This window comes from Notamacropus eugenii, chromosome 1, assembly GCF_028372415.1.
Source record: "Notamacropus eugenii isolate mMacEug1 chromosome 1, mMacEug1.pri_v2, whole genome shotgun sequence".
Taxonomy (NCBI): Eukaryota; Metazoa; Chordata; class Mammalia; order Diprotodontia; family Macropodidae; genus Notamacropus; species Notamacropus eugenii.
Genome location: NC_092872.1, coordinates 610,311,870 through 610,336,580, shown reverse-complemented (window position 1 = coordinate 610,336,580; position 24,711 = coordinate 610,311,870). Strand labels below are relative to the sequence as shown.

At 39.4% G+C, this 24,711-nt stretch overlaps 1 protein-coding gene, 1 long non-coding RNA gene and 1 pseudogene across 4 annotated transcripts in view; 2 read left to right on the top strand and 1 right to left on the bottom strand.

The window, feature by feature from the left end:
• Positions 1-24,711, bottom strand: part of LOC140520703 (uncharacterized) — a 122,850-nt gene that overhangs the window by 9,912 nt on the left and 88,227 nt on the right. For 2 of the 3 annotated variants that reach the window (XR_011972612.1, XR_011972610.1), the window contains exon 4: positions 2,252-2,363. This is a non-coding gene — a long non-coding RNA (uncharacterized lncRNA). Of the gene's footprint in view, positions 1-2,251; positions 2,364-16,332; positions 16,609-24,711 lie in introns of those variants that run through there. The other variant, XR_011972611.1, reaches the window with a different exon arrangement.
• The window catches only part of PINX1 (PIN2 (TERF1) interacting telomerase inhibitor 1), a 119,596-nt gene that overhangs the window by 38,180 nt on the left and 56,705 nt on the right, over positions 1-24,711 (top strand). The window lies entirely within an intron of this gene.
• Positions 19,551-20,851, top strand: LOC140529831 (isocitrate dehydrogenase [NAD] subunit alpha, mitochondrial pseudogene; annotated as a pseudogene).

The following is a 24,711-nucleotide window of genomic DNA, read 5'->3' as shown; positions in this document are numbered from 1 at the left end:
TGTTTATGGCCATTTTTTTTTCTGGGTATCAGTGATCCTCATTAGGAAAAAAATGCTCTTCAACAAAGTATTAATGGTATCTGAATCACTGGGACAAATTAATAGAGTAAAGAGAAGCCCACAGATTCAGTTCATTTTATCTAGCTAGCTTGCCAAGTACTAGTAAGATGAGCTATCCCTATTTATGTGCATAGTTGTGAAATGGTCGTCTTTGGACGTCTGAGCATCCTTAGAACAGGACGTTTACCTTGGGGCTGCAAAGTTATATTTTCTCGTTGTCTTAAGATGCCCTCTCATCTTCCAGATTCTTCCTGTTCTTAAAAATCTGCATTAAAGCCCACTTTTTATGCAACTTTAAAATGTTATGATTCTTGCCATGAAGTCATTCTCAACCACCCTGGCACACATTCATCTTTCTTTTCTGATTCCTACAGCATTTATTATCTATACTGCACCAGTTAGTACTTGATTACGTATTGCCTTGCTGCTATTTGTTTATTCCAGAAACCAGTGCATTGGGAGCATTGAAACAATGCTATCATATTGACAGTAGGCAGTGTTCATAAAAATGATAAAAGATCTAAGCTATAGGCAGTCCTTCACTTTATCTTGCTTTAGGCAGTGGATATGTTTCTGAGAAATAATATATAAATTGAATTTCTATAAATCTAACCATGTTTAAAGAAATCCTACAAGAAAATCCTTCTGTAAAACAAAGAATTCTTTTGAAAGCAAAGCCACTATGTAGTTTATTTTGTGTAAGTTGGAATCATCTATATATTTAGCTTCTTTAAATTAAAGTCCCCCAAGATAATTGTTCTTAGTAAACCTTTTGGTATTAGTTATAGCAAGACCTTACAGCCAAGGGAAGTGGGTCTTTTAAACAGATTAATTTGAAATAAACTCTTTTGGCTCCTATTCCCTGTTGGAAAGGATATGGCTTGGCTTTTATATTCCCTTGACCTCTCATAACAACATTGAAATCCTTCCAAGCTTTCCTGCACATTATTCATTGTAATGATAGTGGATATAGGCCTGAATTGACATTACATTGCCAAGGTAGAGTTTACTGCTAGCAGTCAGATGATTTCATGTCTTAAGAATTTCAGAAACTGTGGGAGTCTAGGATGTTGAAACAGCAACACCTGTGGGTGCTTCTGTATTTAAGGTTGCTTTTGTTATTGACTATATCATCTACATCTGGTTTTTAAGAAGCCTTGAAAGTGGATTGCATATGTTTCCTTGGCTAAAACTCTTCTTTCATGTTTAGCTACTTGCTGCTTAATTTCACAGCCTCTGATTGTATTTCTGCTTTTCAAATGTGTTAACATGGCACGCTGAAATTAATTAAGCTTATTGGATACTATATAAAGAAATGCAGTATTTTGAAAACCACATCTCCATACTGAGAGATGCTAAAGCACAGGTATTTGTTGACCTGATAATAATAATAGAGATTTGATCCCTTCCCATGGCATAGATTCAGGACTTGACCAAGAACCTCCCAAGACTTGTCAAACTTGATGCTGTTACCCACTTCTGGTAATTCACTTGGGCAAATATGATAATTGCAGAAGTAATCTATAAAGTCTTGGACAAGAAAGCAAAGACTTCAGATGAATATGTTCATATTTTAATCATCACTGCTAGCTGGAGGCAGATGCTTCAAAAAAAAGGCACATGGTGATTATAAAGGTGCTGTCCAAGAACAAAATTTGAATTTCTGAACCACAGTGTAAAATGGAAAAAGGAAAAACTTCTGGTCAGGAGAATCGTATGCCTAACAAGAATTCAAGAATGTGTTTCCCTGAAGTATTGCAAGTATAATCTGAAGGACTTTAAGCTGAAAGATTGGGAAGGAATCTAGGTAGAAAACTACAGATAGCCACCAGTTTAGATATCATTAGAGAGTAGATACCATGCAAAAAGAACAGTGAGAGAAGATCTAAAATATAGACAATCCTTCACTGTATCTTCCCAGAAACTCACATAAAATGGAATTCAGAAATGTATCTAATAATAAATCCTGTGGCCTCATCTATAAACAGATGCACAAAGTATGGGTAACAAGCAAGATGAATTAGAGCTCCTGTTTCAAGGAAGCAAATTGGACATTCTGTCACTGAAATTTGGTGGTTTAGGACCCATGACTAGAATATAGCAGTGGGATGTTGTACCTCATTCAAAAGGAACAAGACACATAAAAGCCAGGGGAAGGAACAACATAATATTGTACATTAAGAAGTTATACTTAAGGTGAAGAAAGTCCATGCTTGAAGAGGCTTGCATAGTGAAAACATTTGCATGAAGGTCACTGGAGTCAGAACTGGAAGCCATGTTGACACCAGAGTAGTTTAGAACACCTGAACAGAAAGAAGAAATTGGCATCTATGAAACAGATTATAAACCTGTCATTGAGGCATGTTATCTTAGTGGTAGGGGACTTAAATCATCTGGACAGCCTTTGGATCAGCCTTTAATAAAAATGTAATCCGACAAAAGATGGAGAAACGAACAGGAGGAGCTTTTGTTCTAGGCATGATTCTCAGTAGGAAGAAAGAAACAATTTCTCTCTTCTCACCTTTAGTCCTTTATTGCCAACTGACTGTTAGAGTTTACTTTCTGGGTGTCTCTTAGGCATTTCAAATTCAGTATGTGCCTCAACTGAACTCAGATTTCCACCCAGGACATTTCTAAATGTCCCCATTTCTGTTGATGATGCTTGCTAGCCTACTGGTCACTGAGGTTAGCAACCTTGGGGACCTCCTTGAATCTTTGGTTTCCCCCAACCCTTATATTCATTAGGTTGCCAAGTGTTGTCAGTTCTGCCTCTACATTCCTCACATCTTCCCCTTCTCTTCACTTTGGCCATTATCATGCATCTCCTGGACTGTTGCAGTAGCCTCCCCATTACTCTCCTTTTCTCTAGTCACTTCCCTTGGTGTTCCATACTCCTCCACGCACTGCTGCCAAATTGATAGTCACAGATTTGATCATTTATCTCACACACATACCCCATCCTCCCCTCCCCCACACCTCCTGCTCAAAAATCTTCTGTGACTTCCTATTATCTCTAGGATAAAATATAAAATCTTAGGCTGGTATTTAAGGCCCACCTACCATCCCAGTCTCACTTCATATTCTTTACCCCCTTGCCCTCTCTGTTTAATCCCACTCTCCTGCTGGCTCTTTCCCATACACACCATCCCATCTTCTTCCTCTATCCTTTTTCACAATTAGTTTCTTATGTCTGGAATGCAATGTCTCCTCACTTCTAGAATTCTGGAATCACTAACTTTTTTCCAGGGATAGTCCTGGTGCTTCTTGTACAGACATTTCTTGAGTTTCCTTTCCCTTTCCCTCTCCTCTTTTCCTCCCCCCCCCCCCCACCTGTTAATGCTCTCTTCTCATTTTGTCTGTTTTGTATTCATTGGTATTCATGTTGTACTTATTTAGTTTCTACTTTCTCTGGCAAAGAGGGTGATCTTTGGAATGACAGAATAAAAACCCTCTAACTAAGGAATTGATTGAAGTATAATGATAAATAGAGAGCAGCTAGCTGTCCTTTTTGAGTTCAAGACTCAAGGCTTATGTGAACTTCAGTCCAAAATACTGAAAGAACTGGTGAATGTGATTGTTAAGCAACTATTTGTGATCTTTGAAAGACTGGAAAATGGAAGAGGTACTATAAGATTGAAAAGGGAAGAGTCTTGAATTTCAAAAAAGAAAAGATGGTGAAATCTACAATCTATGGGTCAGTGAACTTGACTGATTCTTAGCAAAATTTTAGAACGTATAATTAAATGAATGTTTAGTAAGTAGCTAGAGAAAGAAATGGTAATCACCAAGAAAGAGCCTGTATAGCTATATAGAGAACAGATCAGGTGAGACTAACCCCATTTCTTTTTTTAGACTTAATCTAGGATTACTAGACTAGTAATCAGAGTTTCACTATATCTGTAGTTTATTTAGATTTTGGCAAAGCATTTGACATTCTGTTGTATTTTCTTTTGGACAAGAGAGAAGATGGATGGAGAGACATCCTCTAACAAGTCCTGTTGATAGGTAGATTTAAATGGAGTAATTGCTCATTTTGGAAAGAGCCACTAAAATGTCTTGAATGAGAGTCACACTTGTGATTTACCGAGTTTGAGAAGGGAGAGGAGGAAGGGTATAAGGAAGAAGACTAATAGGAGGCTGTTCTACTTGTCCAGGTGAGATAGGATAATAACCTGATCTAAGGTGATGGCAGTCCAAGTGAAGAAAACACAAGTGTGATAAGTGTTTAGGAAGTAAAATCAACATGACTTGACAAGATGATCAGTCACAAGAGAGAGGGAGAAAAGTGGAGAAGTTTGATGTTATGAACCTTGATGACTTAAAGGATGTTGGTATCCTCAAAAATGATAGGCAGGTTTTTTTTATGTTTGTTTTTTAAATTTATTTATTTAAGTTTTCAGCATTCATTTCCACAAAATTTTGAGTTTCAAATTTTCACCCCATTTCTTCCCTGCCCCCAAAACACCTAGCATTCTAATTGCCCCATCTCCAGTCTGCCTTCCCTTCTAACATCCCTCCCTTCCCTTATCCCCATCTTCTCTTTTGTCCTGTAGGGCAAGATAAATTTCTATACCCCATTACCTGTATTTCTTATTTCCTAGTTGTATGCAAGAACAATACTCAACAGTTGTTCCTAAAACTTTGAGTTCCAACTTCTCTTCCTCCCTCCCTCCCCACCCATCTCCATTGGGAAGGCAAGCAATTCAATATAGGGCATATCTGTGTAGTTTTGCAAATGACTTCCATAATAGTCGTGTTGTGTAAGACTAACTATATTTCCCTCCATCCTATCCTGCCCCCCATTTCTTCTATTCTTTCTTTTGACCTTGTCCCTCCCCAAGAGTGTTGACTTCTAATTGCTCCCTCCTCCCATTGCCCTCCCTTCCATCATCCCCCCCACCCTGCTTATCCCCTTCTCCCCCACTTTCCTGTATTGTAAGATAGGTTTTCATACCAAAATGAGTGTGCATTTTATTCCTTCCTTTAGTCGAATGTGATGAGAGTAAGCTTCATGTTTTTTCTCTCACCTCCCCCCTTTTTCCTTCCACTGAAAAGTCTTTTACTTGCCTCTTTTATGAGAGATAATTTGCCCCATTCCATTTCTCCCTTTCTACTCCCAATATATTTCTCTCTCACCCCTTAATTTCATTTTTTTAAGATATGAACCCATCCTATTCAACTCACCCTGTGCTCTCTGTCTCTGTCTCTCTCTCTCTCTTTCTCTTTCTGTGTGTGTGTGTGTGTGTGTGTGTGTGTGTGTGTGTGTGTGTGTGTAATCCCACCAACTACCCAGATAACTGAAAAACGTTTCAAGAGTTACAAATATTGTCTTTCCATGTAGGAATGTAAACAGTTCAACTTTAGTAAGTCCCTTATGATTTCCCCTTGCTGTTTACCTTTTCATGCTTCTCTTGATTCTTGTGTTTGAAGGTCAAATTTTCTTTTCAGCTCTGGTCTTTTCATCAAGAATGCTTGAAAGTCTTCTATTTCATTGAAAGACCATTTTTTCTCCTGAAGTATTATACTCAGTTTTGCTGGGTAGATGATTCTTGGTTTTAGTCCTAGTTCCTTTGACTTCTGGAATATCGTTCCACGCCCTTTGATTCCTTAATGTAGAAACTGCCAGATCTTGTGTTATCCTGATTGTATTTCCATAATACTTAAATTGTTTCTTTCTAGCTGCTTGCAATATTTTCTTCTTGACCAGGGAACTCTGGAATTTGGCCACAATGTTCCTAGGAGTTTCTCTTTTTGGATCTCTTTCAGGCAGTGATCAGTGGATTCCGTGAATACTTATTTTGCCCTCTGGTTCTAGAATCTCAGGGCAGTTTTCCTTGATAATTTCATGAAAGATGATGTCAAGGCTCTTTTTTTGATCCTGGCTTTCAGGTAGGCCCATAATTTTTAAATTGTCTCTCCTGCATCTATTTTCCAGGTCATTTGTTTTTCCAATGAGATATTTCACATTATCTTCCATTTTTTCATTCTTTTGATTTTGTTTTGTGATTTCTTGGTTTCTCATAAAGTCATTAGCCTCCATCTGCTCCATTCTAATTTTTAAAGAACTATTTTTTTCAGTGAGCTTTTGAACCTCCTTTTCCATTTGGCTAATTCTGCTTTTGAAAGCATTCTTCTCCTCATTGGCTTTTTGAACCTCTTTTGCCAATTGAGTTAGCCTATTTTTCAAGATGTTATTTTCTTCAGCATTTTTTGGGGTCTCCTTTAGCAAGGTGTTGGCCTGCTTTTCATGCTTCTTTTGCATCTCTCTCATTTCTCTTCCCAGTTTTTCTTCCACCTCTCTAACTTGATTTTCAGAATCTTTTTTGAGCTCTTCCATGGCCTGAGCCCATTGAATATTTATTTTGGATGTTTGGGATACAGAAGCCTTGACTTTTATGTCTCCCTGATGGTAAGCATTGTTCTTCCTCATCAAAAAGGATGGGAGAAGATATCTGTTCACCAAGAAAGTAACTTTCTGTAGTCTTATTTTTTTTCCCCCTTTTTTGGGCATTTTCCCAACTAGTTACTTGACTTTTAGGTCCTTTGTCAAGAGTAGGATATAGTCTGGGGGTCTGTGAGATCTCAGTTCCTCCAAGGTAGTACCATCAAGCGTGTACACTGGTCTGGGAGCAAGCAGCAATTTTTGTGCCCAGAATCTGAGTAATAGAGTTTTGTCTTCACAACCACCTGGCTTCCAGTTCAGCCAAGCCAGCCCTGTGGGCTGAGATTCAGATAAGCTGCAGGGGCAGGGCAACCATTCAGTGTGAGATAAAGACTGCTGCTCAAATCCCTCAGGAGTATTAGGTGGGGGCAGGGCTGCCACACAGGCCTGAGGTAAGAATCAGCTGCTCAGTGCCCCCAGGGGTTTTAGGATCCAACAATGGATGCGGGCTGCTGTGGAAGCTGCAGCAGCCTGCCCAATGGGACCTCTGTGACCTCTGTAGGCTGCAGCCTGAGGCCAGAGCTATGGGAAGGCCCTCTCCCTTCTCTGCCAGCTGAAAAAACCCTCTCACTGACCTTTGGCGCCAGTGGGTTGAGGGATCTGCGAACATTGCAACTGGGGATTCTGCCCCTGACGCCTGCTTTCATCCTCCTCCCAGGGCCCCGCTGCCAAGGCTGGGCTGGGCTCCGCTCCACATCTAGTACGACAGACGTTTCCCCTGGGCTGGAATTTTCCTCCACTCTGTTGTTCTGTGGCTTCTGCTGCTCTGGAATTTGTTGAGAGTCTTTCTTTACAGGTATTTTATGGGCTGTGGGAGAAGAGCTAATAATGTGCATCTTTCTACTCTGCCATCTTGGCTCCGCCCTCCCCTCCCCCCCCCCCCTCCCCCACCCTAGGCAGGTTTTGAGAAAAGGTAGGTTCATGGGAGAAGTATGGGTATAGTTTTGAACATTTTGAGTTTGAGACACCTATGGAACATCTGTTTGGTGGTATCCAACAGGCTATTTGTGATGCAGGACAATGAACTAATAAGTATTTTTAATCAGTGACTATGTATGGGCATTGTGTTAGGGGCTGTGGAAACAGACAACAAATGAAAACATCCTTGCCTTCAAGAACCCACATTCTATTAAGGAACATAAATATCCAGAACAAAGACAAAGTAAATAAAAGGTAGTTAAAGAAATAAAACACTCCAGATAAATTACAAGGTGATTAAGGAAGGAGGACATTGGCAGATAAAGGATGAGGAAGATCAGAGAAAATTTCATGTGGAAGTTGGTGCTCGATCTGCATCCTGAAGGAAGTGACAGATTCTGTAAGGCAGAAGTGAGGAGTATATTTCAGGCATTGGGGAATTCCATTGCAAAAGCATAGAGACAGGAGGAGTGCCGTGCGTGACAAACAGAGGGAAAGCCATTCTGGCAAGATCACAGAGTCTGTACAGAGTATTAATATATAGTGAGATAAGAAAGATTGTAGGGAGCCTCTGGAGTTTATGGAGTAGGAGAGAGGTATGTTCCGAACCAAACTTAAGGAAAATCCACTTTGGCATCTGTGAAAAGGAATGATTGGAGGGTCTTCAGGCAGGGAGACCAATTAGAATGCTATTGGAATAGTTCAAGCAAAAAGTGATGAGAGCTTACGATGAAAACTAGATTCTCAGGATTTGGGCTTGATACATTGATTGAGGAGCCATCTGCTTAGCAATACTGGTTGAATATCTGGCATGGAGCTGGTAAGCTTTCCCAAAAGAGATTATAGAGATAAGAGGACAGAGCCTTGGGAAATGCTCAGAGTTGGGCAGTAGGATATGGTTAGTGATCCAGCATGGGAGACTCAGAAGGGCACAGTCAGAGAGATAAGAGAACTTGGAGAAAGCAGTGCCATGTGAACCCATGGCAGAGAGAGTATCCCAAAGATGGCATAGCTAACAGTATCAAATACAGCAGAGAGGTCAAGAAGTATAAGAACTGTTTGAGAGTTTATTTGGCAATCAGATTATTGGTTACTTCGGAGAGAGTGCTTTCCATTGAAATCAAAGATAAGATTTAATAGGTGTGAAGTTTTATATTTGGGTTCAAAAGATCAACTATACAAGTATAAAATGGAGAAGGCAGTTCATCCAGAAAAATATCTGGGGATTTTTGTGGATCACCAGCTTAATTTGGATGAATAAGCTAAAAAAGCTAATAAAATGTTGGGCTACATTAAGAGATACATATCAACCAGCACCAGAGAAGTGATTGACCTCTTGTACTTTGTCCTAGTCAGACAACTTCTGGAGTATTTTTTTCAAGTTTAGGCCCCACATTTTAGTAGGGATATTGATAAATTAAAGAATGTCCAGAGATAGACAATCAGGATAGAGAGGGGCATCTAGATCATGCTGTGTTAGGTTAAAGGAACAAGGAAATTTTTAGCCCAAAGAAAATTGGAGTTGGGGAGGTGTGATGGAGAAGATGATATAGCTCCATTCAAGTCTTCAAAGGTTATCATATGGAAGAGGTATTAGAAATTATCTTCTTATCCCCAGAGGGAAGAACTAGGGAGTTTCATAGGCACATGTAGGCTTGATGTAAGAGAATACTTCCTAAAAATTAGAGCTATCCAAAAGTTATTTTATCCTATAGTTGTGCCTTTTATAAGAGATTTTTAAGTAAGGACTGAATGATCACTTAGCAAGTATTTAGGTATAGGTTGGATTAAATGGCCTCTGAGGTCTCTTCCAAGTCTTGAGACACTGTGATTATGCTATTTTTAGATAGTCTGGAGCAGCTTTCTTTGAGATAAATCTTCAAATTGTGCCTCCTCATATCTTCATGGTAAAATGCAGCTCTTTGCTGACAGGTGACATGTGTCTCAGTACATTAAGCATCTTTCTTAAACTAATTCCCAGAATTAAACTGTGTTGGAACTGGAAATATATCCTGTTGAATTAGTTTTAGACCCTGAACTTCTGGACTACAAGATTATACTGAGAGGCTGGTACTGGAACAGTTGTGTCAGTATGAAGAGCTTATTTTCTGCTTCCCTGTAAATCTGAATATTAAAGATATGGATAGAGTTAGCATTTGTAATTGTTCTCCAATATGCAGAGATAAGATAATTGACATGCTCCTACAGAAAGAACATTATATTATAGTAGATCCAGAAAACAAGAAAATTAGGCATAAGTTGCTCCCAACTTTATGACAAAATTCTGATCTTAGACAAGTCACTGTCCTTCATTTGTTCCCTTTCTAATTTATATTAGTTTTTTGAGGCTCTAGAAGTCATTTTTTGCTATCAGGTCTCGACTTAATGCTGACATTCTTTGATACCATTCAGCTAATACTTACTGATTATCAAGTTTCTGAAAAACACTTATTCCTTTCTTTTCTCTTCCTCATTTTCCCTTTGACCATATAATTTCCTATCATCTCCACCAGAGGGTGTGCAGTGGTTAGGAGAAGTGGTATAAAAGTCAGTTTAATTTTTTGGAAGCAACTCTACTAAAGGTTTGGAGAGAATATAAAAATGAATTTTTAATGAGGCTTCATTATAATCAATAATAAAACTTTTGGGGAGTGCTTTGTGAAAGTTTCTATACCAAATTCACTGTAGTTATTAGATATATTCATTGCTGCCAAGGAATTTCTCAGATTTGAAGTGACATTTGATATTTTACATGGTAATTCCTATTCATCTTAAAGCAGTATTGATCAGTGCTTTGTGGACTACTTCCTTCCCTCAGTCATTCATATACATTCCCCCTTTTATGTGCATCTGATAAGGACCCAAAAGAAAAGCATATTTAAATAATAGAATTTGTACAGTCACAATAGGTACATATCTTTATAGGCCTCTGCAAAAAAAATGAACGGTACATTCATGGCTCCTATTTTATGAGAAGTAGAGCTTTAATAGGGAAACTCAGTCATTGGTTGTCTGTAGAGTCCTGTCCTCTCAATTGAGGTGAATAATTAATCTAGCCATTCTTAGGAATTTGACAAAGATTTAGTAAGAATTTTCTACATTCATAGTACTATGTTAGATGCTGATGGATTTAAAAAGATGAAGAAGAAATGCTCTGCTCTTGTGAAGTTTACAGTCTGGTGGGGATAATATGACACATCTTCTACAAATAAGTAATGCATAGATGGGTGTAGCTGAAGTATTACTCAGTATCTCAAGGAAGGAAAACTAATTTCTAACAAGATGGATCAGGGAAGACATTAGCATTAGAGATGGATTCTTGAAGAATATATATGATTCCAATAGGTAGAGATGGTATTGGGGAATTTCAGACATAGGTAATATCATGCTCAGTCACACAAATAGAGCACCTGTACTGGGGATGATAAGTAGTCCTGTTTGTCTAGAGCATGGAGTATGTTGGAGAGAGAGTCATGAGCAATAGGGCTGGATAAATCATTGTTAGGAAATTTACATTTGCATAGTTTTTCTTTAAAATTGTTGCTAGTGTTATAGAAGGTATACTGTTTTGTGACTTCAGGCCTGTCTTTTATAACCTTCTCTTGCTGATGATGTTTCCTATTCTTACTGATTATTTTAAATCTACCTGATTTTGTAATGATTTTTTTCAGAAATATGGGTGTGGAATTTCATTCCAAAGTAGCCTTGTTCAATCTGTACTCTATTTGCTGCTATGCCAAGTTAAAGTACAATGAACTCCTTTACATATAAGTTGTACTTCCTGTCATCATATACCCTTTCAGGTTTCCTCAAGATCTTATCAGTAAAAGGGACAGTCATGGATCCACTTTTACCCTAATTTCATTTAGTTGCTGGCAGGTACTTGTTTGAGAATTAGTATTTATATGCATTAAAAATTTTTCAGTTAACCATTCCATTTAAATACTGGTGGTATCCATTTCTAGCTCCCTTATTCCTTTTCTCACCCTCTGTGCTTTATATTAATTGGAAAACAGTGACTTAGGAATAGGAGTGATCCTGAATTGGAAATGTTTGCACTTTCTCAGAGAGACAAAGAAATGATCGAAAATATTGAATTGAAATTACTGGAGTCTCCTGAGACCTGCGGCAGGTATCTCAACTGTCCTGTGCCTGCTAGGAGGGTATTTCATTTTTCTGTGTATGTATCTTTTCTCACTTGCTTTGTAACTTGGAAGTAGAGTGACTGAAAAACAAATTCCACTAGTTCCTATCTGGTTGAACTTCCTGAAAACCTCACTGGTTTTTTTTCCCTCTTTCTCTCCTTCTCCCCCCTCTTCCCCCCAATTTCCTTCCTCTATCCAGCTGTGTTTCCTGATCCAGCCTTATCACTGGAGAAAATGCTCCTAAACTAGACCGAAGATTGCAAATGAGTTACCAACAGTCTCACTTACTAAACAGCATGCTTCTTGTACCAGTTCCTGACCAAGAAAAGGTGTTTTTTCTGCAACACTTAGTATTGTTAAATATGAGCTCTGCGAATGTTTCTTGCCATCCCTCGGTATATCCATTTAATAATCCCTTTCCCTGAATTCTGGAAGTGAATCTCCTAAGTAGGTCATTTCTTCAGCCCCCAAACTACCAGCTCTATAGCTATAACTTACTTTGAAGTGTGTGCTAATTCATCTGTTACTCTTAATTCTTTTCTCATTTTAGACTCTCTCTCAAATTAGAAAGCAATCTTTAAGGCAAAATTTCTTGTCTTCTTGCCTTTTGTTAGTTGACTTCTCCTGGAATATTTGGAAGTAATTCATTTTCCATGACCAATACAAAATGAAATTATGCCAGTGAACCTTGAGTTTGTTGCTAAGAAAAAAACTTTTTTTTGCTTGACTATAAATGTCCCTAAATCAAAGATTACTGTTTCTTTCATACTGAATTTGAAGTGTGTGTGTGTGTGTGTGCGTGTGTGTGTGTGTGTGTGTAAGTTTGCTTAAGGCTTACATGATAAAATCTCCATCAAAGTCCTACATCTGTCTTAGATTGATATAGAGGTTAACTTTGGGGGCATTCTATAGAAGAGTTCCACCTCAGGCTTCACCAGATTTCAAAGGCTTCATGTGTAATTCTTGAGGTTGTAACTGCTAACCAGCTCATCAAATAAGGAAGGGCTTATTACCAACAGTGGGTTAGGTGATGAATTCTTTATGGGTAGCCAAACAAAGAATAAATTTTAAATGACCTTCAGTCCTTGGCAGCTCCCTTTTATTTCTACAGGGATAGTAGCAGAAGACGCTAAGAATCACAGTTTCATTGTCCACACACATATCTAATCATATAATCCTCCCTGACTCAGCAAACTCCAGTGGCTCTCTGTCACCTCGAGGATCAAATACAAAATCTTCTGTCACAGCCTAACACCTCTTCTGACCTTACACCTTACATGTTCCCCTACCCCACCGAGTACTCTTCAATCCAGGGACACTCATCTCCTTACTGCTCCTTGCACAAGATACTCCCTCTCCTGACTCTGGACATTTTCACTGGCTGTGCCTCATGCCTGGAATGACTTCCCTTCTCACCTGCCTCTTAACTTCTCTGGTTTCTTTCAAGTCCCAGCCTAAATCTCACCTTCCACAGGAAGTCCTTCCCAGCCTCGCTTAATTCTAATGCCTTGCCTCTTTATTATTTCCTTATATACAGCTTTTTTGGGTACATAGTTGTTTGTACATTGTCTCCCCTGTTAGGTTGTAAGCTATCTTTTGCTTTTCTTTGTATCCCCAGTGCTTAGCATAGCACATAAAGGGTCCTTAATAAATGTTTTTTAACTGCCATTCATTTAACTCTTGGATACTGTAGATTATATCTTTGTCTAATGATTGAGTTGATACAGAAACACTGAACCATATAATATTGACATTTTTGTGATACCAGAAAATTAGCTAAAGGAAGGATGAGCCACAGGTTCCCCTTGGAGAAGAAATGATAACAAAAACTAATAATGGCTGATATTTATATTAACACTTAGATTTTCAAAGTGCTTTATATTCATTATCTCTTTGAACTTCAGCGCAGCCCTGTGAAGAAGCTACTACAGGTATTATTCCTTTTAGAGATGAGGAAACTGAAACTCAGAGAGGATAATTAAGTTGCTTGTTGTCACACAGCTAAGTAAGCTAATGTTGGAAGTGGATTTTGAGCCCAGGACTTCTTAACTCAAAGTCTAGTACTCTTATTAGCTTCATCATGGTACCTCTCAAGCATAAAGGATTGGTGGAGTTGATTTCATCCTGTGCCCAGAGGCCATAAGAATAGTCATTCATAAGACACTGGGCCATCTCACCTTGCAGTACTACAGCTGTGTCAGTATCTGCTGTAAAAGATGAAGAGGCAGAGACATTCTACAAAGAAGTCAACAAAACCTTCCAAACTGAGTGAACTTGCACTAACAATCACTGACTTCAGTACAGAAGTGTCATGGGGGAGGATATCAAAAGACACATTTGTAAATCTGGTTTAGGATAGGTCACGTTGTTGTTGAAAGAGCATTGGACTTGGAGGTTGGCAGGGAGCCAGGCTTTAGTTCACATCCTAGCCTCCCTGGCCATGTGACAGTAACAATAGCAGTGCCTTCTTATATAACTTTCTTAGATTTGCAAAGCACCTTCTAAACTCATCTGATTCCATCCGTATGCCAGTGTTATCTTAGGGTACTGGGGAAAGAGAATTGACTGGAAGTACTGGTCTGTTTTAGTCCCATGTCAGGTGCTTCCTACTGTAGCGTCCTGAGCAATCACCTCGCCTTTATGGGCCTAAATGCCTTTTTCTATAAAATGAAAGGGTTGGATTAGATGGCCTCTCAGAGAAACCAAAGCTGAGAGAGTAAGCACTTTGCCTAGTGTCTTATGGCTAGGAAGTGTCTGAGACAGAATTCAAACCTAGGTTTTTCTGACACTAAATTCAGCACTCTACCACACTGACTGTGGATAGACAAGTTCCTTAACCTCTTTTGAGATTCAGTTTCCTTAGTTGTAAAATGAGCATGATGATACAGAGGACTGTGATGAGGATCAAATGAGGAAATATATATAAAGTGGTTTGGACACTTTGAAGTGCTATGTCAATGTCAGATTGTTACTATTATTAAGAAATGAAAAATGCCCAAAGCATTTAGACTACTCAGAGCTAACCTGGTTGAATATCATGTAATAATTTCTTCTAAAAGAATCAGACCTTATAGGATATGGTGAACATCAAGCCACGGTGAAAAAAAAAAGAAAGAAATTAGACTACTTCTTATCAGATAATGGCCCATTACTGATGTTGAAGTTATTTCAGAGTCAGGTTGCTGTGTGCCTCCTGACCATTGATTTATTAGAATTAAGAACAAAAGCATCAGTGAATTAAAAAAAATTAGAAAATAAATATTATTTAGAAATATGTACATATTTATAAATAAAATTTTTAATAAAAATTAGAAAAATAAAAAGAAGCTACTGTGCACATTTATAACCATTTAGTCTGATCTACTCAAAAAGATATTGACAGGAAAATGGGAAATAAATTAAATGAAAAAAACACTTCTACAGATATATTGCTAATTAAAAGCAGTTGCCCAAAACTGCTCCAGTTAGAAAATTTTTGCTTTCCTTGGCCAAGCAGAAAGACATGAGAGCCAAGGGGAAGATACATTTGGAATATAAACTCATTTTCAAAACATTAAAAGGGAAGGCTAGCAGAAAATGATGAGCAGTAACTTCACATAAAGCCATAAGAGCATTGAGAGGGAAGGGAATCTGTCTAAAGCTTGGTCAGAAACACAACTGAGAGGGACCTGTACAATAACTCTGATGAATAAAACTGAAAGGAGCACAATAAGCAGCCCAAAGACGGAACAGAATAGGCAGCATTTATGTCACGCTATCTTCACCAGTTCCAGGGGCATCACCTCCTTTGGACTCTTAAACCCCTCAGTTCCCATTGTATTATTATTAGAAAACAAAAGCATCCCTAAAGAAGAAAAAGAGTAGCTGGTCCAGGTGAAGGACACATACAGAAGAAATTCTTTCTGAAGGCAACACAATTTTGAAAGCATCATGGCTAAGTTTTTAGATAATCCTAAAGTGAGGAGAAGACCTCAGAAGTAATCTAGTCCGATTCCCTCCTTTACAGATGAGGACACACTGAGGACAAGACAAGTTGAGTCCATCCCCCAAAGCCTCACAAATAGTAAATTGTACGGTTGAGATTGGAATCCAGGTCACCTGACTCCAGAGCCTGAAAAAAAGTCTACGAACTGAGTCATTACCATAAATGTGGTGATCAAAGAGGCTGTCAAACTTCTGTCCATGTCAGTATTTTCAGAGCCCCTGAAACCTGTATCACCAGAAAAATTAATAATCTCCGTGAAGTCACTTCATGTCTCTGGGGTTTAATTTTTCTTTAAGGTCCCTTTCATCTTCAACTTTGACTCCAACTTCACTTTTATATCTTATAAATTCACTCAGTTTATTCAGTGATCAGGGAGCAGAGCTGCTTCCAGAGAATTGTGTGAAACTTAGATTGATTCAGATATTCCAACTTATGTGTTCTAGGATGTTCAAGGATTCCTATGTCTTCCCTCCTACCTCCACCTCCACCCCCACCCCTCAGTCATAAGATGGACGGAAGCTTTTAGAGGGTGTAAAACCATGGAAAACTGCTGTATTAAGGACAATTATCTTTAGCTTCTTAAGACTGTTATACTCTGGTCTCCTCAAATCCGCATGAAGAAGAAACATTGCAGAGAGAGATTTTTCTATTGAGCAGGGCTTTTAATAAAAGGAGGAACAGCTAGATATTGACTTTTCGTCGCCTATTCTATCAGTGGTCTGTGTTAATCAACTGAGGATAAATTACTGCTATTCAAAAACAGAGAATAAGACACCCCTTACCTTGAAGGTATTTGTAGCTTTCTTTTATTTGTTTTTCCCCTTCATTGGTGGAGAATCTTTACTCCAGCCATTTGTTCCTTAGGGGTTTTGTTAGGGACTGAAGGGAAACTGAAGGGAGCTCTTTTGATTTATCTTCTTTCCTTTCCTTTGGGTCACTCCGCTGGGCTAAAAGAGCCGAGTTGGCTTTAATGTGTCGCCATTAGAGACCAAACATTAGCTGAAATAAACCATCATGCCTCACAATGAAAAATGTCCCCTGATTGGCTAATTAATCAGTCAAAGGGGAATGACATGGCTCTTGGCTTGAGGGACTCTGCTAGAGAGAAACAGACTGTTGATAAATGGTTTTCCAACAAATTCATATATCAAGCAAACTTAGTCATTTTTTAACTACAGTTTGTGTGACTCCAGTTTTTTTCAACTTTTTTTCTGCTGCTCTTGCTTTTTAAACTGTTTCTTTAGGTGATAGAAAAGTATATTTAGGAGGGAATAGAAAATATATTCTACTTCTTGTCTGGTATGTCGATTAGCTTTGATTCTGTAAGTTATGAGTAGATGTAATCACGATTCCTTCTTCTCAGTTTGTAATTTTAATCTTACCTTGAATTTCTGCATATAGGTTGTTGACAGTGTTTTCAAACATAGGGGAGAGTCAGCATATTTATGTATATATGTGTGTATATTGCTGAGTGTTTCATAATAATCTTGAGGGTAAAAGACTGTTATTCCTTTTCATTTTTCAAATTGGGTAATGCCTAGCCCAAGAGCAACATGAAGCAGATGCTCCATAAGTATTTGATGATGGACATGGTGGCATAAACAGTCTCGAGCCATTTTAAACTCTCCCCTCACTACACCTCCTTCTCCCTACCACATACAAATACACTCCAATTTTGTTATGGAATTTAGAAATGCAAAATCTTGTGTTTAAATCCTGGCATTTATATGCATTTCCTTTGTTGACATTGTCAAAGCACTTTCTCATTTGTCTGTCTAACTGAAGTACATCTAGAGAAGCTACCATTGAGAATAAAACTGATACCAGCAATAACATGAAAATGATCCTTCTCAGGAGACGACATGGTAAAATGGAAGGAGCACTGCACAAAGAGATGGGGGCTGGGGTTTCAGTCCTGGTTCTACCACTAATTCATTTTGTGTCCTTGGCCAAGTAAGTCATTTTTCTTCTCTGGGCCTCAGTTTCCCTATCTGTACAATTAGGATGTTAGGCTAAGTTTATTTCTGGGGTGCCCCTTCCAGTGCACACAGTCTGATTCTAACCTTATTTCCACACTGTATTCCCCATGTATCTGTCTCATTCCTCTCATACATCCACACATGTCTTTGAAAATGGATCATCATAATGGTTGTGGCCAAGGTAACACAGTGGATGGAGCATGGGAGCTAGAGTCAGAAAATCCTGAATTCATCTTATTAGTTGTGTGAGCCTGGGCAGGGTTGATTGACTTTTTTGCCTCCCATCTCCTCATCTGTAAAATGGATATCATACGTCAGGATAAAATGAGATACGTTTTGTCAAGTGCTTTGTAAACTTTAAGGTTCTATATAAATGCTATCTTACGCATTGTACTGCTTGCCTAAAGTACTTGTTCTGACTCCTTGTATGAACTATAGTATAATTTTGAGTAGCTTATATAACTCACTTTGTGTAAAAATTTTTTGAGATAATCAGCTAATTAACATATGTTCCTTAAGTACCTTCTATGCTTCAAGCATGTGCTGGGGAATACAAAGACAGATTTGCATAAAATGAGAATATGTAATACTCCATTATAGCACATAGAACTATTATTGATTGATCTGACAGTCCTGCTACTGGACATATCTCTCAAAGAGGACAAATATAGAAAGTCTCATATGTGCCAAAATATTCAGAGCAGTACCTTTTGTCATATAAAAAATAGACTGCCCATCAGTTATGGAATGAGTGAACAAATTGTTATATGAATGGAATGGAATACATGAATATTAAGAATTAAGAGAAAAATGGGAAATCTTGAACAGACTGACATAGAGTGAAGTAAGCAAAGCCAGGAAAACAGTATCTATAGTGAATAGAATGATGTCAGCGGAAACAATACTAAAATGCAGCCAAACTTTCATTAATTGCAGTGACCAGTCACTGTCCTGAGAAGCAGTGATGAATAGATAACTTCCTCCCCATCCCCTTCCCCCAGCCTGCTTCTCCCAATAGAGAGGTGAGGGGTTATGAATGTGGCCTGTGTTATATGCTGGCAGATGAGATTTCATTGTCTGTTGGTTTGGGTTAAAAGCTTTTCTTTTGTAAAATTGAGGGTTCAGGGGACTGAAAAGAAATGCCTGCTATAAAAACAAAAGATATCAATAAAGTCAGAAGACCCTAGCAAAAATAAAATGACAAAAACGTGTGAATGTGAAAGCATCTTGTGAGAATATAATGAAGGGAAGAAACGCATCAGCCTTTTTATTTTTAACTAAACCTTTAGTGAAGGACCTTTGTTAGGACTCCTGTATCAACTGTTAGAATTATGTCTAAAAAGAGTAAATAGATTCTAACTAGAATTCCTCACTCCTCCAATCCATCCTCCTCCACACCACTAGCTTAATCTTGTTAAAACACCACTTTAATCTCCTTCCTTACCTGTTCAGCAGCCCTCAGAGATTTCTACTTGCTCATTAGATGAAGCCCAAATTGTAGCATTTTTGGCTCTTATATTTGTCCTGTATCATTAGTTAGCTTCTATGAGTGCATATCTTAGTTCAACAAACTCAGTTTGACAGGCATTTAAGTGTTTTTACATGTAGGAAAGTCCAGTTTTAGAGCTATACTAGTGGATGAAGATTCTTAGAATATAAGAGGTGAACCTGTGGTGAGAGATGAGAAGGCAGATGGGACAAATCCTCTGTTATCTGGGGTGCGAAATGACAAAGTTGGCTCTTGTAGGGAAATGATTTCCAGGGTGGAGAAGCTTGGGTAAAGTTTCTGGGTATGTTGTTCTAGTGTGGCATCTTAGTCTTGGTGAGACCTCTCCGTGGGTCTTGGGGTTTCTGTTTCATAGGATGAATTAACCTGTTTGTTCTTTAATCCAGAAGATTATTCTTAAAATAGATGTGTTCCAGGAAGGGAAAGAAGGGATGGGAAAGCCTCGGGCTCCTGCCTTCCCTCCTCCGGGGGCGGGGCTTCAGGTGGCGGGGCGGGGCTGGTGGGGGCGGGGCCTGTGAACCATGCGGAGCCTGAGCTGCGGGCTGAAGGAGTCTGCGCATAGCCGACGCTGCGGGGCCTGAGGAGCGGACGCGATGGCACGTCACACGTGGATCCGCAAGGTATCTCAGCTGCTGGGGGCCTTCAGCAACCCAAAACAGGTGACCCAAGGTTTTGCTGGGGGTGTACAGACAGTGACCTTAATCCCAGGAGATGGTATTGGACCAGAAATCTCGGCTTCTGTTATGAAGAGTTTTGATGCTGCCAAAGCACCCATTCAGTGGGAAGAGAGGAATGTGTCTGCCATCAGAGGACCTGGAGCCAAAGCCAAAGAATCCATGGACAAAAGCAAGATGGGACTGAAAGGCCCCTTAAAGACACCAATAGCAGCTGGACGTCCTTCTATGAATCTAGTGCTTCGTAAGACTTTTGACCTTCACGCAGATGTGCCCCCGTGTGTCTCCATTAAAGGCTACAAATCCGCTTACATGGATGTAAATATTGTCACGATTGGGGAGAACCCTGAAGGTGCATACAGCGGCATTGAGCACCTGATTGTTGATGGTGTCCTACAGCGTATCAAGCTCATCACCGAAGAAGCTGGCAAATGTATTGCCGAATTTGCCTTTGAGTGTGCCAGGAACAATCCGGCAGCAACGTGACTGCTGTGCACAAAGCGAATAGCATGCCCATGTCAGATGGGCTTTTTCTTCAGAAATGCAGGGAAGTTGCAGAAAACTGTAAAGATATTACATTTAATGAGATGTACCTTGATACAGTATGTTTAAATATGGTACAAGATCCATCCCAGTTTGATGTTCTTGTAATGCCAGACTTGTACGGGGATGTCCTTAGTGATTTATGTGCTGGCCTGATAGGGGGTCTTGGTGTCACACCAAGTGGGAACATTGGCTAATGGAGTCGCGATCTTTGAATGGGTTCACGGAACAGCCCCAGACATTGCTGGGAAGGACATGGCCAGTCCCGCTGCCCTGCTTCTGAGTGCTGTGATGATGCTTCAGCACCTGGGGCTGCATGACTGCAGCAAAGATCAAGACTGCCTGCTTTGCCACAGTTAAAGATGGAAAGAGCTTGACAAAAGATTTGGGAGGGAATGCCAAGTGCTCCGACTTCACGGATGAGATCTGCTGCTGAGTAAAAGACTTAGATTCAAGGAGGCATCTCTCGTTAGGCTTTGCAGCAGTCACTCCTAATGGACACAAGAGAGGAAAACCTGTTGTAGACTATGGACCATCCACGTGCGTTGGGCTTGCATATTTCTTGACAGCAAACATTGTAAATCAGGCCTTTTCTTAATACATTCAGTGCCCAAGGATGCAAGTGACCCTCTGATACCTGCTTCCAGTGGACTTTTTTTCGATCCATTGTTTTATTTATTAAATGTCTCTCTCTGGTGAAAATGTTTTATATATTGTAAGAATGGATTCCTGTCCTGTCATTTTCCATTGTTATCCATTTGACACTTGAGTTAGAACAACCTTTTTCCTCAACTGAAAGACTTGCTATAAATATCAAGATACTGAATTAACAAGAGAAACAGCTAACTTTTTAAAGAAAATCCCTATTTTCTTTGGAGCATGTAAAGTATAATGAGAAAAAAAACCAGGATACTAACATAGCACAAGATGACATTCTTATAAAAATAAACGGGTATAAAAGAAGAATTTCTTGGGAGAGTCACATCAAAGAGGTACAGATAACAGTTTAAAGTTGTGTAGTGAGCTAAGAAATAGATTTGTTCTCCAAAAGATTTATTGTATGCATGAATAAAGATTGTAAACCCGAAAAAAAAATAGATGTGTTCCAGAAGAACATATATGCCTTGGTATTCTTTGTTGGGGTGGGGCTGGGGGACTGGAGGTGGGGAGCAGGGGAGGTTGGCTTATTCCCAGAAGATCCTTTGATTTCTTTGCATTTCGTTTTTCCTACATTTGAGCCTTGAACTATCATGTAATGTGACATATGCTTTCCATCTCTGCAGTTTAGTTGCATGATCAATGTTAAATTTAGTAGTCTTAGGGGGCTGGAGCCAAGGTGGCAGAATAGAAAGATGCACATACACTAACTCTTACCCCACAACCCATAAAATACCTGTAAAGAAGAGCTCTCAACAAATTCTAGAGCAGCAGAAGCCACAGAACAATGGGGTGGAGGAGATTTCTAGCCCAGAATGACCTGAAAGACCTACAGGAAAGGTCTGTCACACTGGACACGGAGCACAGCCCAGCACAGCCTTGGCCACATGGCACTGGGAGGAGCAGAACCGAGCAGGCTTCAGGGACAGAATCTCCAGCAGCAGCACAGATCCCTCAGCCCACAGGCGCTAAAGGTCAGTGAGAGGGTTTTTTTGGCTGGCTGGGAAGGGAGCAGGGTGTCCCCATAACTCAGGCCTCCTCAGGTGGCAGCAGTGGAGGCAGCAGCGGACAGGGGCTCCCAAGGCAGGCAGTGGCCCACATCCATTGTTGAAGGTCTTATCAGAAAGCCCCTGAGGGAACTGAGCCCTGTGTGGTGGCCCTGCCCCAACCTGAGCAGCTGATCTTAATCTCACACTGAATAGCCACCCGGCCCCACTTAAAGCCCCTGGAGCAGATCATCTGAATCTCAGTGCTGACTTGGTGGAACTGGAGGCGAGGTAGTTGTGGAGAGGAAACTCAAAAGTCAAGTAATTGGCTGGGAAAATGCCCAAAAAAAGAAAAAAATAAGACCATACTTTTTTGGGGAACAGTTATCTCCCCCCATCCTTTTGAATGAGGAAGAACAAGGCATACTGTTAGAGGAAATCAAGGCTCCTGCCTCCAGGGCCTCCAAAGGGAACTTAGACTGGGCCCAGGCAATAGAAGAGCTTGAAAAACGAGTTAGCAACTTATTTAAGGAGAACCAAAAAAATGCTGAGGAAAATAACAGCTTTAAAAAGAGGCTAACTCAATTGGAAAAAGAGGTTCAAAAAGCCAGTGAGGAGAAGGAGGCTTTAAAAAGCAGAATTAGCCAAGTGGAGGAGAAGATTCAAAAGCTCACTGAACAAAATAATTCATTGAAAGAGAGAATTGAGTTTAGGGAGATGAATGACTATGAGATAAACCAAGCAGAAAACAAAACCAAAAGTTTGAAAAAATAGAAGATAATGTGAAACATCTCATTGGAAAAACAACTGACCTGGAAAATAGATCCAGGAGAAACAATTTAAAAATTATGGGACTACCTGAAAGCCATGATGAAAAAAAAGAGCCTAGACATTATCTTCATGAAATTATCAAGGAAAACTGCCCTGATATTCTAGAACTAGAGGGCAAAATAAATATCGAAAAAATCCACCAATCATCTCCTGAAAGAGACCTGAACAGAGCAACTGCTAGAAATATTGTTACCAAACTTCACAGCTCCCAGATCAAGGAGAAAATACTGCAAGCAGCTAGAAAGAAACAATTTGAGTATTGTGGAAATGCAATCAGGATAACACAGAATCTGGCAACTTCAACATTAAGGGATTGAAGGGCTTGAAATGGGATATTTCAGAGGTCAAAGAAACTGGGACTGAAACCAAGAATCACTTACCAAGCAAAACTGAGTCTAATACTTGAAGGGAATAAATGGTCATTCGGTGATATAGAGGACTTTCAGTCATTCATATTGAGGAAAAGACCAGATCTGTATAGAAAATTTGACTTTACAATATAAGAATCAAGAGAAGCACGAAAAGGTAAACAGGAAAGAAAAATCATAAAAGACTTTCTAAAGCTGAACTGTTTACATTACTACATGGAAAGAAAGTATTTATAACTCTTGAATCTTTTCTCAGTATTTGGGTAGATGGAGAGATTGTACATACACACACACGCACACACATATATATTGCACATATATAGACAGAGTACAGGGTATGTTGAATCAGAAGAGATGATATCCACCCAAAAAATAAAATAAAATAAAAATTAAAGGGTGAGGGAGGAAAATGCTGGGAGGAGAAAGGGAGAAATGGAATAGGGCAGGCTATAACTCATAAAAGAGATAAGAAAAATCTTGTTCAATGGAGGAGAAAAGGCAGAAGGGGAGAGGGGAAAAGTGAAGCTACTCTCTCCACATATGGCTGAAGGAGGGAATAACATGCTCACCAAATTTGATATGAAAATCTATCTTACACCACAGGAAAGTAGGGGAGGAGGTGACAAGTGGGGTGATTATTATGGAAGTCCTTTGCAAAATGACACATATTTAGTCTGTATTAAATTGCTTGCCTTCTCAATGGGGTTGGGGAGGGGGAAGGAGAGAGAGAAGTTGGAATTCAAAGTATTAGCAACAAATGTTGAAAATTTTTATTGCATATAATCAGGAAATAAGAAACACAGGTAATGGGGTATAGAAATTTATCTTGCCCTACAAGAAAAGAGAGAAAATGGGGATAAGGGAAGGGTGGGGTGTGATAGAAGGGAGGGTACACTGAGTGAAAGAGTTATCAGAATACAAGATATTGGTGGGGGAGGGGAGTGATGGGGAGAAAAATTGGACGTATTACAAAGTGAGGTAAAAGCAATTAGTATTAAAACAGTTGATAATTAATAACTGATAATAAATCAATGACATCTTTAGTTTGGGGGAAAAAATTTTAGTCTAAATTTCCTAGAGGAAGGTAACCTTGGGTAAAATTTGGCATTGATGGAAAACTTAAGGTTTTAATGGTAAATTTGATTTTATGATTGTTATTTAATCAGGAATTAGAACAGGTATAGAAAGGCATGTAAGCCACTTAAGACTTGCCTCAAAAGATGTTCCTTAGCCAAAGTGAAATTATAATCATATTTGAAACCTGGTTATTGGAATTTGCTATTTCTAGATGCTATGGGACTATTAAGTGACTGTTCTTCTGACTCTAACTCAAGATATGAATAGGCAGAAAGGTGGTCTGAGCCTCCAGTCCATGATGCCAGTAAGCCTGTGAGGTGCTGGTATGAACTGAAAAAGGTGATCTCATGGGAAGGATGGAAGAGCAACTGTTCAGCCTGGGCTGAGGTAGGAGTCTCCTGACTCAGTTTCCCCACTGACACTGACAGACTTTAAGCCTGACTGAATGCAAGTGGACAATCTACTCCTGCCTGGAATTGACATGAAGTTGGGGAGATATTGTATCCCTGCAATGTCCCTACTCTTGGTGGCAATTTCCT